The 17,134-nt window shown below is 43.6% G+C and overlaps 1 protein-coding gene across 2 annotated transcripts in view; it reads right to left on the minus strand.

Annotated features, from left to right (window-relative positions):
- The window catches only part of LOC122805364 (mitogen-activated protein kinase kinase kinase kinase 2-like), a 1,562,336-nt gene that overhangs the window by 158,283 nt on the left and 1,386,919 nt on the right, over positions 1-17,134 (minus strand). The gene's annotated exons all lie outside the window — the stretch shown is intronic.

Below are 17,134 nucleotides of genomic sequence, written 5' to 3' on the forward strand. Positions count from 1 at the left end.
GTTCAAACCTGGTGCAACTTCTGCTTCTAGCCTAATGATCCATTCATACTCTTTTAATTCTAACATATTGTTAATATCACCTCCCCTCATACCTAAATTTATTACACATATTACCCTAAATTTGAAACAGTGGCCCTCATTTTCTATAATATGCTTACTCAGTGCATTAGTTGGTATCTCCCTTCTAATCTCTGACTTATGTTCTATAATACGGTCTTTTAGCTTTCTAGTTGTTTTACCAACATAGAATGCTGAACAATTCATGCAAGTTACTAGGTATACTACTCGAGAGGTATTACAGTTAGCCGAGCATTTAAAGTTATACCTTTGTTTAGTAATGGGGTGCTCAAAATTATTTGACAAATCATAAATATCCAAACAACAAGTACAGTTGTAGCACTTCTGAGTTATACTTTTATGTTGGTGTTCTATCCTTTCTTCCTTGAAATCTTTATAACATAATTTTTGTTTTAAATTCTCTATCAATTAAAACTTCCTATAGATTTGGAAAACTAAATGAATCTAGCACAAGATAAATTTATACTTTTAAATAAATTTCAATGCATCTGATGACACATGGACATAATATAGACCATTGTTTGATAATATATTCCTTTTTAATTATGACTATTTTTGATAACTGAAAAAAATGTCATTATTGCCCATTTTTATGAACAGGTAGTATTTCTTTATATTATCTGATATTTTAAAGAAAGTTTTTCGTGATAATTTATGCATGGATGATTTTTATTCCTCGTAAGCCAATAATGCTTGTTAATGGGTATTCAGTCATTGGAAATGGAACAGATTTATCTAGGTTCAAGAGAGCAATTTGCTTATTGTTTGCAGTATGAGTAAGCAGTGTCTTAGGTTTTGGAATTAAGACAGTTTCAGAGCTCTTTATATACAAGTCAAACAGTCCAGGTGTTCTAACAATTAAGACCTTGGACAATATTCTATAACAATGTTAAATATTTTAAATAAAATTCAGTAGTAAATCTATCCAGACCAGGTGCTTTATTGTTTTTATATGATTTATCACAATTTCAATTTCCTGGGTGTGAATGTGAATGTTTTTGTTAAGAAACAAATAGATTTTCCACAAAATTTTGGAAAGACTAATTGACTTAACTATTCATTTGTATCTGTCATGTTAATATTACCAAGATTAATCACCATAAATATTTTTTCAAATATTTAAAGCAGTTGTTACAATTTAATTGTTATTGTTTACTTTAATTTCTGATACACTTACAGATTAATTTTGAATAACCAAGATGGAGTCTGTGCCTCTTTGAAATACCATGGTATTATTCTGTGCCACAGAAGGCCAACATCATGAACACAACCAACCAAGGTGGAGGGCTGCAACCCCAACCACCCTAACTATATATACCAAATCCAAGATCGCACTACAGTGGGGAACAGGGCAAATTTACAAGGCTACCCTTCACTTACCTTTTGCGTCACATTACTTCCTGGTTGTTGGCCAACCATGGCCATTCGATGTGTTTATTTTCACAGAAGTCATTTGGTAATGACCATATTTGCTGTTTCTTGTTCACGGGTTAGCTGTTCTCATTTTTTTTTTCAATTCAGTAAGCAATATACACCTGCTACAGCACAAATCTCAAACAGGTACTCTGGAGAAAGAAAAACAGTAGAGGTTGCAACTGGCCTAACAGAATGAGTCTTAGGAGATGCAGGCAAAGGGCAATCCTTTCTTCTTGTAGACATGGGAAACACATTCAGATAGCCAGTGAGAAAGGGTTATTTTACACATTCCTTTCCCCAATTTTGCTGAGGAAAAGGAAACAAACAACTGGTCAGGCTTTTGGACAGTCTTAGCATAGTGCAAATAAAACCTGAACTGGCAATGCACATCCAGAAGGTGTACTCTCCTCTATTGGTAAAACAGGGAAGTTTATGGACTGATTTAGTAATGACTCAGAAGGCACCTTTGGAAAAAATGGATTTGTTCTCAAGGAGAAGCTATCCTTGTGGAAAACCAGTAAGGAACTTTTCAGGAAAGAGCATGGTGCTCCAACACTCTTTGTGCATAAGTAGTAGCCACCAAAACACAGTTTTACAGGAAATGTATTGTAAATCAGCTTTGGCAGCAGGTTCAAAAGAGGGTCTAATTAAAGCCTGCAGAAGAGTAGTAATAACCGAAGTAGGAACAGGATCTCTAAGGGAGGATGTTGCAGCAGGAAAGTGCCCCTTAAAAAAGCCTTAGATAATTTCAGTGAAGCAATGGGTAAAAAACTGTCCTCAATTTTGAATACTGAAACTAACTGCCAACTTGATAATGGAGTAAAAAGACCCAGTGTGAAAAAGAGAAGCCAACAACTCTAATATAGCTGAGTGAGGTTCTGAAAAGGGATCTATGTTCCTACAAGTTGCCCAAATCATAAATCTTTTCCATTTACTTTTGTAAATCTTCCTGGTCAAAGACTTATGTGAGGAAGTCAAAATGTGAACAACTTGCGATGAAAGCCTGAACTGTCTAGCCATCATCAGAGCTAGAGAAACCAAGAAATCAACTTGAGAGCTTCTATAACATGGTAAGGTTCCTAGCGGTGATGGCAGAGAAGATCTGGAGCAGAGTCCAGCATCCATAGAGGATGAATCAGAAGAGAGCAGAAGAAGGGAAACCACACCTGTCAAGGCCAAAAGGGAGCAATGAAGATCACTGTAGCCTTGTTTTCTGCAGAAACTTTGGGATGAGATGACTGGGTAGATAGGCATAAAGGAGATTAGAGAGCCAGTCGTGTGCCTTGGGGTCCCTTGTTGACTCCTCCTGCTGAAGGATTAGGGCAAAGTACCTGCTGCATTTGGTGTTGGCAGGGGAAGCATAAAGGCTGTAGCACGGTATGCCCCAGTGGCTGAAAATCTGATATGCCACAGTTGGCTTGAGGAACTACTTGTGAGGAAGGAGAACAGGCCTACTTATCCTGTCTGTTAGTACACTGGACTTCCCCAGTATGTGCATTGCTATCAGAAAGCATTGAAAAGATATTGCCACTGCCAAACCTTCATGGGCCCTCGACACAATGGATAAGAATGTGTTCCTCCCTGTTTGTTGATGTACCAAACTAATTACATACTGTTAGTCTGGATGGGAAACACACCCTTGAGGAGGGTGTATTGGAAGGCCTGCAGTGCTAGGAAAACTGCCCTAACCTCAGAATACTGATGTGAAGACTAGCTTCTGAAGGGAACCAACTTCCTTAGGCAGTCATTTCCAGAAAATCCCCCCTCATCCAAGATGAGATGTGTCCATAGTCCCTGTAGCCTGGGAAGAGCAAAGTGTTGATCCTGAGACATAACTGGTGATTCTAGCCACCGATGAATATAAGGTTCTGCAAATTCTTATGAGGGACACTGGAAAACGCATGTGTTGATACCTTAAAGACAACTGAACTGCAAAGGTCTACTGTAGCACTCTCATATGAAATCTGGACAGACAAACACAAGTAATGGCAGCTGCCACAAAATCAAGAAGACACAGAATTCACTTTGTTGGGGATCCTCTGAGACAACTCTGCTTGTGCCTGTTGATGAAATGTGAGGATCCTGGATTCTGGAAGTCAGGCTACCTGTAACTTGGTATCCAGATGCACTCCAATGAATTCTGTAGCTTGAACCAGATTAAATTTGGACTTGGATGTGTTGATGGTTATCCCTAGTTGTGAGAACAGATGGAGCAAGGAGTCCCAAGGTTGAGGGAGATGATCCCTGTTGGATGCATTATAAGCCAGTCAACCAGGTATGGGAACACTTGGAAAACTTACAGCCTGAGCTGAGCTGCAACCACTGCCGTGCACTTGGTGAACACCTGGAGAGGAAGGTCTTTGGTGCGACCAAAAGGCAGGGCTCCGAACCAGAAGTGAGTGGCTCCAAGATGGAAGTGGAGAAACCTCATGGAATATCTGTCCATCTGTGTGAGGTAGTATGTGTCCTGCAGGTCTATCAAGTACTTCCAATCATCTGTCCTCAACAAGGAAAAACTAGACTATACCATGACCATCCAGAATTGTGTCTGTTTGATGTACAGGTCCATTTCTCTGGCATCAAAAATATTTTTTTTTTGTGGCACCAAAAAGAACCTTGAGTAAATTCCAGATCACTGCTGGTCTAATGGGCCCTCTTGGATAACTTACATATCTATCTGCTTTCTTAATTCTAGTGCTACTATCTTCCACTAAGAGGTTGGCACATTGGGAAGTTTTGTTGAGTATGGGGGATGAGATAGAAAAAGAACTGTCTAACCTCTGGTAATAATCCTCTGCATACAACCATTCTGGATTTTGGACATCCAGACCATGGGGTGCAGGGATAAGTGTTCCGGACTACCTCCAGATTGCGTCAATTTGGCAACTGCTCAAGACAGCTGGAAAGTCTTGATTCTGCAGACTACCTCTGCCATGGGAGTGACATCCATTATTACTGTTCCTCCTTCTGCTGGGGGGATGGGGCTATTATCAGAAGTATCAGGTGCAAAACCTTGGGACTTGCAAAACCACCGTTTCTTCCCTCCCTTCTGGTTTTGACAGAAGGTCCTCTGGAATGTAGAAAACCATATTCCTATGGCAGACAAGATTTTGACATCTTGTTCACATCTGAACAGTGTCTCTTTCACTTTAGGTCCAAAAAGGTTGGAACTGTCACAGGGGGGTTTGTAAAGGATGTTTTAAATTGTTCCAAAAACTGCAGAGATACATCCAGGCATACCATCTAACAGTTATGCAGGAGCCTACTGCTCTCAGTGGGTCCTCTGTTGTGTTTGAAATAAGGCACACAGACATGTTCAATAAAGACTGAAGGGTGGCTAACTGCAGAAGTTGGCAGATTTTTTCCCCTATGCAGATTTGTACCTAGAGAAGGATTTGGAGAGCTCTTTAGTCAATTCCTCTGGAAAAGTTACGTCAGCCAAATAGTTCAGCACCATGACGGCAAAGCTCTCTGAAGTATATACCCACATCCCAAATCAGTCTAATGTCCTTGAATTCCTGTTGGAGGGATGAACAGTGGAGCTTTCTTCAGGAAGCTCCTCCTTAGTGGTCACCACCATCATCATGGAATACATTGTAGGACCCTTGCTCTGAAGGGGAGATCTTTAGAAGATATCAAAAACTTGTCCAACTTCCAGAGAATAGATCTGACTACATCTGTTTCCTTCCCTACCCACTTGGAGATCAAATCCACCATCTCATCTGCGTAAGGGACGACCCAAGAGGTACATGGGCCAGCTGCAAAAGCCCCAAGAAATACTAATTCCTCCTGGGAGGGAACTTCAGTAGACCACTCCTCCTTCTGTCTAAGCAGTGCTAAAACCTTGCCAAACTAGACATCCTCAAGGGGGATCTGAGAGAACCCTCCCCTTCATCAAAATTAATATTTTGAATTAAAGATTCCAAGGAGTCTACGTGCCTTCTTTTGCACAAGTGCTTTTGATGAACATCCCCAGTGGGATGGTCTAGGTTGGACTCTGAAGCCAATGAGGAGTCCATAATGTTTTTAGATCTGACAGAAACAAACCCCAGGAAGTGCATGGCTCCAATAACCCCAAGTCTGAGGGTCAAATCAGAGAAGGAGAAATGATCTGATGAGGGGATGGGTCCATGCCCTATGACTCCAACAGGGGTTGGAGCTGGCAGAACCCCTAACTGGAACTGGGTCCTAAGGAACTTCTTCATCATTCTATCAACACCTGCTTTGGAAAGACTCTTGGAGGACTGCACCAATCTTAGGGACAAAGTGGATGGAGTCTGGATGTTCCATGAAAGGGTCTTTCCTCTAAAAAGGCAATCAGAGCCCAAGAGTGAATGGCTCCAGGAAGAAGTGAGGTTCTGGGAGCAGAGGATTACTTAGTCCAATGGATGTAGGCTCCAATGCAGGAAAAGGATCCAAAGGTTTCCACAACTTTTGGTCCTGGCCCAAGGAACTTGACTGGTACGGCAACAGCTTCTTTTTATCTTTGCATTTTTCCTTATCTTTGTCCTTCAGTTTATCAGGAGTCTTCTCATCTCAGAGTTTTCATGAGACTTCTTAGCAGCTGAGAGAAGAAGAAGCACAGAGTGGGAGGAAAACTTCTCCCGCTGTGACAGGGGAAGTCTCTTACACATCAGTTTATTCCTTCTCTCAGTCAAGGCCCTAAGACCGAAAGATGTACACATGGAGCACTGTTCAGTCATTTAAGAACCTCCTAAGCTAAAAGATGCACTTAACATGTACATCAGAGTTAGTGATTTTTTGTACCTGGAAGGGTTTTCAGCCATTGAACTAAGTAAACAGAAATAGCATCCAAGACATGCAACTAATAAACAACTACAGAAGCTGAAACAAGTATCACAACCGCTAATAATAGTCCAAACCCAAACCAAACTTAACAAGGAAGGTTTGAGCAAACCCAAGGAGAAAAGGAGAAAAGGGTAAACAGGCACCAAAAAAGGTGTAGTAAGATAATTTTTTTTAACTCATTACATCCGAGTGATAACTGCAGATGCACCTGGAGTCAACTCTTACTGACACCTCTAAGCGTCAAATGCTGCTTCTTCATATTTGCATCAATAATTCTAAAACCACACTATATACAAGGTTTTAAAAGATTTCATCTTAAAGCTTTCACAATGGCAAACTCAACTGCATTAATATTTGGTCACTGTCTAGTGTAGGTAAACAGACATTAATTAGAAGTTATGTACTCACCATAACGTTCCATCTGAGTAGGTGTATTCATTTGTCTGCAACCTGGGGGTTATGGATCCGATATCGGATTCGAACCCATAGTTAGTTTCATATATGGATCCAGCTCTCAGCTCCTCCCTCACCCATAAATGCCTGCTACCCCTCTCATGACCTCAGATTGCCAAAGCCAAAATAAACAATACCCCAAGGTAATAAAATATAAAGGAAGGAAGGAAGAGGGGGGAGGGGGGGATGGGAGGCGATGACAAGATGAATGAATGGAATACACCTACTCAGATGGAGTGTTATGGTGAGTACATAACTCTATAATCTAAAGTAGGATCTGCCTGCATCTTGATCCCCCCTACCTGAATGGTGAAGCCATCATGATCATGGAGGATATTGGAGAAGCACCGGCAAGGATCCTACCTAAAGATGGATGCAAACTTGATGCAAGAAATAAATGTATGAGTATGAGATGAAGCCCCGTGCTGCTGCTGCACAATCATCACATCAGAGGAATCCTAGAGGCTGAGGCTGACTGAAGTAGATGTGACCCGGTTGAATGGGCATGAATCCAGACTCCTTGCGGCGCCTCTGCCAGTTGATAAGCCAATAAAACAATCTGTGAAATCCAGAAATTGAGACAAAAACAGAAAAAATTGAATTTTGCAAAAATTTTGAAGGAAATAAACAAGAGGTCGGATCAGCTGGAATAAGATCTCTTATGAGTGTGAAAAAACATCTAGTGCCAATCTTATTAGCCTGTGTAGCCTATACACCTTTGTTTTTTATTAGGGGGGTTTTCAAACATTGATTTATGTTTGCTTCAGAAGTTGCTTCAGAAGGCTTATTTAGGCAGGAAGGGTTAGAGGTCCTGAGGAAAAAACAAGTAAGGAGGTTTAGCTGATAAAAAGCTGATAAGAAAAAACTTTAGCTGAAATCTCTTGGCTGATGTAAAACTCCCTCAAAGGCTGTCTTGTAAGACAAGAATTTGAGGTCCACAGAGAAAGAAAGGGAGAGGCGGTGTAGGAAGGTAAAGGGGACAAGGTGAGGGGCCAAGGCTGCTTACTTAATTAAGGGGCCTGAGAAAGACTTTGGAAATAAGGAGAGGTGCATTTTTTGAAACATTTTTGAATTAGATTTGGCTGACATCTTTGATTGAGAACTTTTGAGCAAGTTGAACTTTTGACTGGGAACTGCTAGCACCATCATTAAAAGAGAGAGTGTTAAAATCAAGACACGGGAGAGAGGAGGTGAAGGAAACAGGCTCTAGGCCTTGCCGCTCACAGGGACTTGGAACCTTGCTTCGGACACAGAGATTTCTTTTGGATGGGATATGAGTTGAGCCAAATAATTTTTAAATGTGGAGATACGAATAGTCTAGATTGGAGAACTGGGGTGAAGAGGCCAGAAGACAGCAGCTAGGCTGTCCAGGTTCGGAGGAGGAATGGAGGATGGATGGGAGATCAGATCGATAATAATCTAGAATCGGGGATTCAGATCTGTGAGACCTTAGGAAGGGACTGAGTGATCCCTTAGGAAGGAGAAACGTGAGAATGATATCATTCTGCAACCCAGGCTTTCTAGTCTGAAGGAGCGCAGAGAAGAGGCCAGCAGTGCACAGGCAGAGAGATTGGGGTACCAAGCAGCATGGTCCAGACCATTGCAAAGGGTACCTCGGAGGAGGTATTTGGAGGAAAAACAAAATGGTAAGTGTTTGGGTAAATTGTCGCATTTGGTAAAGAAGCAAGAAGCATAAACGTTCGACACGAAAGGGCGCCACTTGACCCGGCTGACTGAGAGGACACCCGACGAGGAAGGACTGGCTTGCTAGAATGTGCGAGTGGACCGGTGGAATGACAGGTGCTATGGAGGCGTTGACAGCTGAAGTCCCATTTGTAAATTCCATTGGAATCTCTCTCTCGACAACTCTCACCCGACCCAAAGACTCCCCCCCCCTTGCTTGTTGATGACAACAATATTGTCCGATTGAAGACATATTGTTGTCCTGAAGTGCGAAAGTTGAAAGTCAGGCAGTCCTCTCTCATACTGCTAGCAATGCTCTAGAACATCTCTCTAGCAAGTGCTCTCTGAGGTAGGTCGGCCGCCTGCTCCGCCCTTGACATAGTAGCCCCCGCCGGCACCCCACCGAGAGGGGGGGGGGAGTGTGTCACTGTGGGAAGAAGGAGAAAAACAAATGAGATCCGTGCAGGGGAGATCCGTGAGGAGAGCAAGAGCAAGGGGGAGGGATGCTGCGTAGACTTTGTATATATGGGATGATAAGGAGGAGGAGAGTAGAGCCACTGCCGATTACTAAGAGAGAGATGTAGAAGCGAGCAAGGCATGGAGGAAGAAAGAGGAGCCCCAGAAGCCATGGAATGGAGAGCCTGAGTGAGGCCTAACGCACTTAAAGAGAAAGAGCATGGATGGTGGGACCTGTGAGGAGCTGCAGATTTAGAACTCTGTGCAGTGGGGAAGGGAAAAACTTAAGGCTGAAGTGGTGCCTCTGGCCCCTTTGTATCTAATGAGAAAGTGGGTGCCAGATTGGACTTTGTATTTATTGTGATGCAAAGGGAAGAGAGATGCCTTGTTGGGGAGGAGTGGGGGAAGTCGAGATGCCAGGGGAAGATTGTAGGAAAGAGGAGCCAAGGTGAAGGTGCGGAACCACCTCAGGTAGGTTAGCCTCCCTGGGGCCACTGGGGGGCTAAGGAAGACCCTGAACTGGTAGTGACTGGCTCCCCAGCGGAAGGAGGAAGGACTCTGAGAGTGATGTCTGCTGTCCATTAGGCGCCGCTGCATCTGGAGCCTGAGATGGCGCGACCATGAATTCTATCTTTGTCTGGGAGAATTGGAGAATAGATGAGATTCCAGAATTTTCTTTGGGGACCATTGCAGATTTCAGAGAGGGGAGAGTGGATTAGAAATTTTTCCAGGTTTTTTTGCAGATAAAAGAATTTCTTTAGAAGAACCCTTCTTATTGGGGTCTGGGGAACAGGCTGGATGGCTCTTTTCCTAGCAGATGATCAATTTTCTGCTAAGCAGCCTCCCTTTGACCGGTGGGACTCCTGGGGATGGCAATTTCTGAAAGCAGCCTCCCCCCTGAATTGGGTTAGCTAGTCTGGGAGGACTTCATCTTTGGAAGGTGCGATGAGGAATGCGATATCCCCTGGATATGATTTGGAGAACAGCCCGCCCGAGGATGGAGTCGACAGCAGGGCCGCTAGGGGCGGTACTGCCTCAGAGGCCGCAGAGTAGAGCCCGTTCAGGGGAAGGGCTGCTGCCCCCCTCCTGCCAGACCCCTCCCTGCTCTGTCCGGGGTCTCTGCACCGAAAGGTTGGTTCGGAACTGGCCTGGGACTGCTCAGGTTTCGAGAACTGCGCTGTCACCCTTTGTCAGACTGCCGAGGCCTGGACAGGTGCTTCTTCTCACATCTTCTTGCTGCGCATTCCTCGCTCTGCCTTTCTTAAAACGCCCTTCGAGAACGGCCAAAGGCGTCTGGGCGCAACCAGCCAGAGGGGGCTCTCGGAAATCCAGTGGCGGAAACAGAGCGCGGTCTCCCTCACAGAGCAGAACCATCAAAGGCGGAGCCAGAGCACTGCCTTGTGAGTTAGCGGCCCGCGCGGGTAGAAGAGCCCTAGCTGGCGGGCAAGTAGCCCCCTGTGACCAGCCCTGGGAGTGCCTCGCCAGGTGGAGTGGTAGCCTGGCAGCGTAGCCCTCATAGCTCAGGGCACTTGCCGTGGAGCTCCTTAAGGTAATAACATACCGCAAAGCCCTCAGCTCTGTATGCGTCCTTCACAAAGGTCTCGTTGATCCCTAATAACTCCCTTCGGCATCCGGTCGCTCGCGGCTCATCTCACATGCCTCTTACTGTCATCCCCGCCCAAGCGGTCCTGCATCCTCCTCTGATCCTTTCGAGCAGGAGTCTGCTTAACAACGCCCGTCCTGAGGAATGGCGCCATCGGACTGGTCCTTTGGGGCGTCCACTCACGGTGGTCGCCGTCGGCAGGGCTAAACTCACCCCCGAGGTCGGCTGGTCAACCCGAGGCCGGACGGGAGTTCCTCGGGGGAAGACCAAAGAATAAGGTGCCTGATAATTGACGCTCTCGAACCCAGGAACCCCGAGACACCAACGGGGGGGGGCCTCCCAAGAAGGTATCCGGATGGGGTCGAATGCCTCTCTCTCAGAGAGGGTGCCCCCTTTCGACGGAGCTCGGAGGGAGCCTCTCCTTGGGCAGTCAGAGGAGGAGTCGCTCCAGAGGGCTTTATGGGAGCTGCAGTGGAGACACTCCTCTGCTCCTCAGAGGGGGCTCAGAAGGAGCAAGCCCCAGGGGAGATGCCAATAGGGGCTTGAGCGGGCAGGGAGGAGCTCGGGGCGGGCTCTCCCACAGAGCGAGCTGGGGGCACAGCCGGGCTGGCGCAGGAGGAAGAGGGCCGGAGCCGGACCTCAATGGGGGGATCTCGCGGGGGCGAAGGCTGGAGCCGGGTGCAGACCAGACGGGCCGGGCTCTCGGATCCTCCCGGCGACAGCGACCCGGTGGATCCGCTCGGCGCGAGGATCTCCGCGGCCGGCCCCGATCCAGGCTCGGAGATCCGCGCCGCGCGCCCCGCGCGATCCTCAAGGATCCGAGCCGGATCGACATCGCGATCGCCTCCGGGTCCGATCCTGCTGTCGAGCCATGGTTCGATCAGGAGACCCGGGGATGGAAAAGCTTGGCTCCAGCAGAAGGGGATCGGGAGCCCCGAGTACTTCCGGCCAAGAGCCGGGCGGTGCAGCAGGGCTCTCGGACGGGCTTCCACCGGCTCCGGGTGGGAGAACTCCCATCTGCATCTGGGCCTGGATGAACCTTCCAGAAATCCTCCTGATGCAACATCCCGAGAGAGTCGGGGAGCGCAGGTCGGCCGCCCAGGTGAACTCGTAGACTCGGAACAGTCGATCCTCCCCAGAAGGAGCACCTCCTGCGTCAGGAGCCGGACAAAAGGAGAGAGCCTCCGGGGCCTGAAGGAGGGTGAGCTGGCGAAGCGGGCAAAGCCTCCCTCGCCCTGCTGGCGGCGGAGAGGTCTCGGCCGCTTGGAGGCGAGTTTGAGGTCTCGGAGCCCCGGGGGGGGGGTTACTCTCCTGTCCTGGCGGGGGCGGCTGTCCCTCCTGGAGTGGGGGGGAGTGCCATCAGCTGGAGCCGGAGGGGAGCAGCATCCTCTCCTGTCCTGAGGGGGGAGTTTGGCGCCAGGAGCAGGAGGGGTTGCGGAAGAGGTTGACAGCTGCAGCTGGACCCCCGAACAACAAACAAACCGAAAGTTGTGAGGTGTGTGGCCATCAGCCGGTGACTGCGAGGCTACAGACCAGCTGACTGAGTTGAGGCTTTGTGGCTGGTCAGCCATAGTCAAAATGGAAAAAAGTTACAGAAAACATAAAACAAGTATGTATAACAGTCATCCAATAACCAAACACACTCTAATAATTAATAAACAATAAAATAAAAAATAAAACTCACTGCAAAATAAAAAAAAAAAAAAATACTACTATAAAAAAAATTAAAAAAGGGAAAATAAAGCAAAGCACACTACAAAAAGGTATGAAAAAAAGTTAAGAAAAAAGCAAAAATATTGAGATAAAATACAACTAAAACTGTTCATGCAGAGAGAGAGCGGCTGACTTTCACACAAAAGGGCAGGCAGGGTGGGTCAGGGGCTGAGCTGGGAGGGAGCAGGCAGGGCTTAGGTGAGGGAGAAACTGCATCTGGATCCATAACATATAACTATGAGATTATGAATATCTCGGATATGATCTGTTGTTTTTATTATATTAATTTATATAGATATAATGTTCAAACTTTTCTAAATATCTCAAAAAACAAGTAATACAGACAGAACTCCTTAGCTTCATATGAAAGCATTCAACTATCAGAATAAAATGCTGCTGACAGTATGTGTTCAACTTGAGTGATTGCTAAGATATTGAAAGTTGTTTACAAAATATTACAAATGTAATAGTTACTGTGACTTATAAAATTTGGTTTATGACCTAGAACCTATAGACTACTACCACTATAAAAATAGTTTGTGCTGAAGAGTTTGCCATTTACACTTCTTTCATAACCCCTGTGGTTCCAGAGATATGAGCATTTGTTTGAAATGTGATGACACGATTTGATTCTGTCAAAAGGCTTAGGCTCCGTCATTGGAAGGTACAGTGTAAACTTCCTGAGATGAGCTCCATTGGAGTCAATGAGTTAAATGTAGTTATATAGACAAAAAGGGGAGGAAGGTATGACATATAAATTACTGCAAGTAAATAGTTTTCAAAGGTTCAAAAAGAAGCACTGTCAAAAGGCTGTCACTCAAGCCTGAGCCAACAGATTGCATCCTGTGCAAAATAGATAAGAGGTAACTTGCTAACGGCAGGGGTTTATGGGTAAGGAGAGAAGCCTTTGATCCAAAGTCAGATCCAGTAGCCCATCCATTGTGGAAAAGACGGAAGAGACAATATCGGATCAAAGGTTTTAGAACTTAACTGGATCATAAAGTTCATGTTCAACTTGTAGATCTAAAATTATGGATACAGTATTTAAGTTACGGTATTTAATCTTGGTGGATCTGTTTTTAGTTGGGTCAATAAGAGTATTCCAATACCTTCCTAATATATAATGATGATTTTTAAAATTAGATAACAAGTTAAAGACAGACGTAAACAGTTTATTTAGAAAATTAGACATATAGATTTAATAGTAACACTGGTTTATCTTAATTATTATCTTTACATACAACATAACAGAGTCTGCCAGTACGATCATCATAAACATCAACTGTTGAATGTTTAGACATTCCTTTAACTACTATGGCTAAGTATCACCATTAAAATTGCCTATAGCTACTATGCTACTTATACATTTTTGTTCACTTCTGTGAGCCGGCTGAATAGATGTCATACATGTTATGTTTTTTGAATAAAGGCAAATTAGGCTTTGGATTTATAAGCAGAAAAAATTCTGTTCAGATTCATGTCTGTATTTTATTCATCCAGCTGAAAGCTTTCATGTGAATCTAATCAGTTCTGTCTGTGCTACTTGGTTGCTGAGATATTTAGAAAAACACGACATTTTTGACAATATAAAAATATGAAAAACAATCAATATCTCATTACCTGCACTAGACAGATGTCAAACATCAATACAGTTGTGTTTGCCATTGTGTAATTTTTAAAATGAAATATTTCTGTACATTGTATTTAGTATGTTTTTTGAATTAATGCAAATTTGAGCAAGAAATATTTGACTCCTAGAGGCATCAGCAGGATATAACTGCAGAAAGACCTGGAGGCATCACTCGGCTGTAATGAGTTAAAGTAATATCCTTTAATTTTGCTCCAGACATCCATATGGAAAGTTCTTTCAATATGCCTTATATTCTGAAAACAATGGAACACGTTATTTTCAGCAAATATAGCTTATGCGACAAAAGTAATTTAAGGAAACATGCCATAACAGAGATTTTTAAATAGGTCACTGCTGCTGCTGTAACATATAGCTATATGGGACATATCCCACCAAAGAGTGGATGCCCAGCCAGTATAGAAAGACTTTGGGGAGGTTTTTTTTGCATACACCATATTTCTAAGGAGGCTTGTGGGAATGCTTGTATAAAAGCAGATATACAGGTACCAAAATACAGAACTTTCTTGCCTCTCTGTACAAGGGAGGCTGCCAAGTGGAAGCAACCTGGCCTGGCTGCTAAAATTGAATATTTATGTGCTAGGTAAAAAAGAGGTATAAGAGACAAAGGAAACTGCACCCTGCCCATAAATGTATAGCTATAAAGAAATAATACACACCAAAATGATTAGGAGGATGGAAGGAGGGTTGCTGTACTGCAACAGCTATCTATTCAAACATCTACTGTTATTGTATGTTTACTTATACAAGTGTACTAGATTCATCATTAGATCACTGTTGCTGTCGCATATAACAATACCAGACAATTGCTAAAGCCTAGATAGCCATGAAGGGGGATTGAAAGTTAGACACAAAGGGCCCTTTGTGGAAATGGTCTAAAAATCCTGTTCTGGTCCTGGAAAATGAGTCAGTCTTGTAATATTTGGTGAAGGTGTGAAAAGAAGACCAAGTAGCTTCCTCTAAAATAGTTCTAGAGTCTATCCCTTTCCAAAATGCATTAGAAGTAGCCAGTCCTCTAGCAGAAAGAGATTTAGCCTTCTGAGGGAGGAACTTTCCATGGTGGGAGTAACTAAAATGGATGCAATGGTATTGGTTTGGACACTGGTTGACCTTTTTTCTTTCCATCAAATGAGATGAAGGGCTGATCCAAAGCTGTAACGACTTTTGTTCTGTCAATGTAGGTTTCTTCCCACATTCCAAAGGCATGCAATAGGTGGACTGGACTCTAAACTGGCCATAGGTGTGAGTGTGCGTGTGAGTGTGGCATGTGGAAGAAGTACCGCTGAAGTGCTAGCCACCCAGTGGTGTAAACCATGGCTCTAGATGATTGTCATTGTTGAAGTGACATCCCGACTCAATGTGCAAAATGGGAAAAAGGGGTTATGTATGGATGGGTAGATTCAAAGTATGTATTATTCTCTCTTCCCTATTTTTAGGTCAAGGAAAGAACACAGGGATACAAATGTATTAATTCAAAGTAAATTCTGATATCACTTTATGCACAAAAGAAGGATGTGTTCTTACGTTTAATTTACCTTGTCCTTATTAAATATAAGGAAGGGTTGTCACACCAAAGCTTGCAACTCCGATACTTGCTTTGCAAAAGTCAGGGTAGTCAGTAAAGCAGTTTCCCATGTTAAAAATTTCAAACCAAACTGATGAGGTGCTTCAAAGGGTGGTAAAATTAGTTTTTCTAAAACAGAGTTGAGATCCCAAGGAGAAGCCACTGTTTTTCAGGTGGATGTATATGCAATACCCATTTCAAAAAGTGTTTTAATAGGAGTAAGAAAGAAAAGGGGAATCTACAGGCAGACAGGCAAAAATAACAAAAAGATGAACTTTAGCAGATGAATAGGAAAGGCCTGATATGAGCAAGTCACAAACATTGAAGAACTAGAGGGCCTTCTCCCTTGGATGGAGCCTGGTTCTTTTTGAGGCACCAACAAGAAAATTTCTTCCATTTGACTAAATAGGATTTTCGAGTGGCAAGTTTTCTAGTCTCCTTTAACACCTACTGCACGTCCTCATGAAAAAAAAAGAATGCCTAATGGGATCAACATTCTATCATCCAAGCAGTGGAACTGAAGTTTCTGCAAGTTGGGGTGGATCAGTGATGCACTGTCCTGTGTGAGTAGATCTATTCACTGGGGAAGATTGTGTAATTGCTCTTTTTTAAAAGAAGAAACATCTTTATTAAATTATCACTTAAGACTTAATAAAAACAAACCATACTGACATATTTTTAGCTGCAGGCATTATACATCACTTATAATCTATCCAGTCATTGTCAGTCAAACATTACATAGATCATTCAAATCCTGCATTCTTTTAAACCTCATTGCTCCTCCAAAATATTATTATGCATGCATTGTTCCCATAATTACCATTTTTCTATGTATTTTGTTCCTACCCTTTTCTACAGATCCCAGTTGCAGTTTTATCAGTGCTACTATATTCACTACTTTCTACTGCAGTTGGTTTAGACTGTGATTTTCATTTTATAGTAATTGCTTATTTGCAGTCACCATAATTAGACTCAGCAAGTCCTAACTATATCTAGGTAATTCCGATTCTGTATCACAGCTCAAAACATAATTTCCTTAGTTACACCAAATTTGCTCACCCAATATTTCTGATAGAGTAGTCTGCAGAAAATTGTTAAAGTCTGCCAACTCATTACATTTCCAAAACATATGTTCCCAATTACCTCTTTCTTCCCCATCACACCTCCAACATTTGCAATCTACCTGAGAAAAAATTATTTGTAGTTTGCTTGGGACACTCTGGCTGAACAGCATACCCCCCAAAAAAATGTACATTCAGGATATTGTTTCTGAGGTCACCCTTGAGGGAAGACAGTCTCAGTCATGTCACCTTACACAGACATGCATACAAGCATGCAGTCTTAGCCAAAGCATCAACACACTCAAAATTACAATGGCACATGTTGTATTCCCAGAGTGGAGGCCATGGACAAGATGAAGATCCTGTTTCAGCCCAGATGACAAGAGGTTTTCTAAATTCTCCAGACCTCGTTCATTACATGACCTAGAAATGGGTGAAGTGTGATGAACAGTTGAATGTATTGAGCCCTAATCTAGCAGAGAAGTAGAGTAGACCCTCTATCCATACCTGTATAGAATACTGGACTTTCTGTACTGTGGCAAGGTAGAAAAATGCTGTGGTCTCTGGAACTTAAGCTAGATTAAAACAGATGATAAAAGATTTAGCAAATGGTTGGTTAGTGATATCTGCCTACTAACACTGTAGTTTAC

The sequence above is a fragment of the Protopterus annectens genome, chromosome 6.part1, assembly GCF_019279795.1.
Source record: "Protopterus annectens isolate FY-2018-M chromosome 6.part1, PAN1.0, whole genome shotgun sequence".
Classification (NCBI taxonomy): Eukaryota; Metazoa; Chordata; order Ceratodontiformes; family Protopteridae; genus Protopterus; species Protopterus annectens.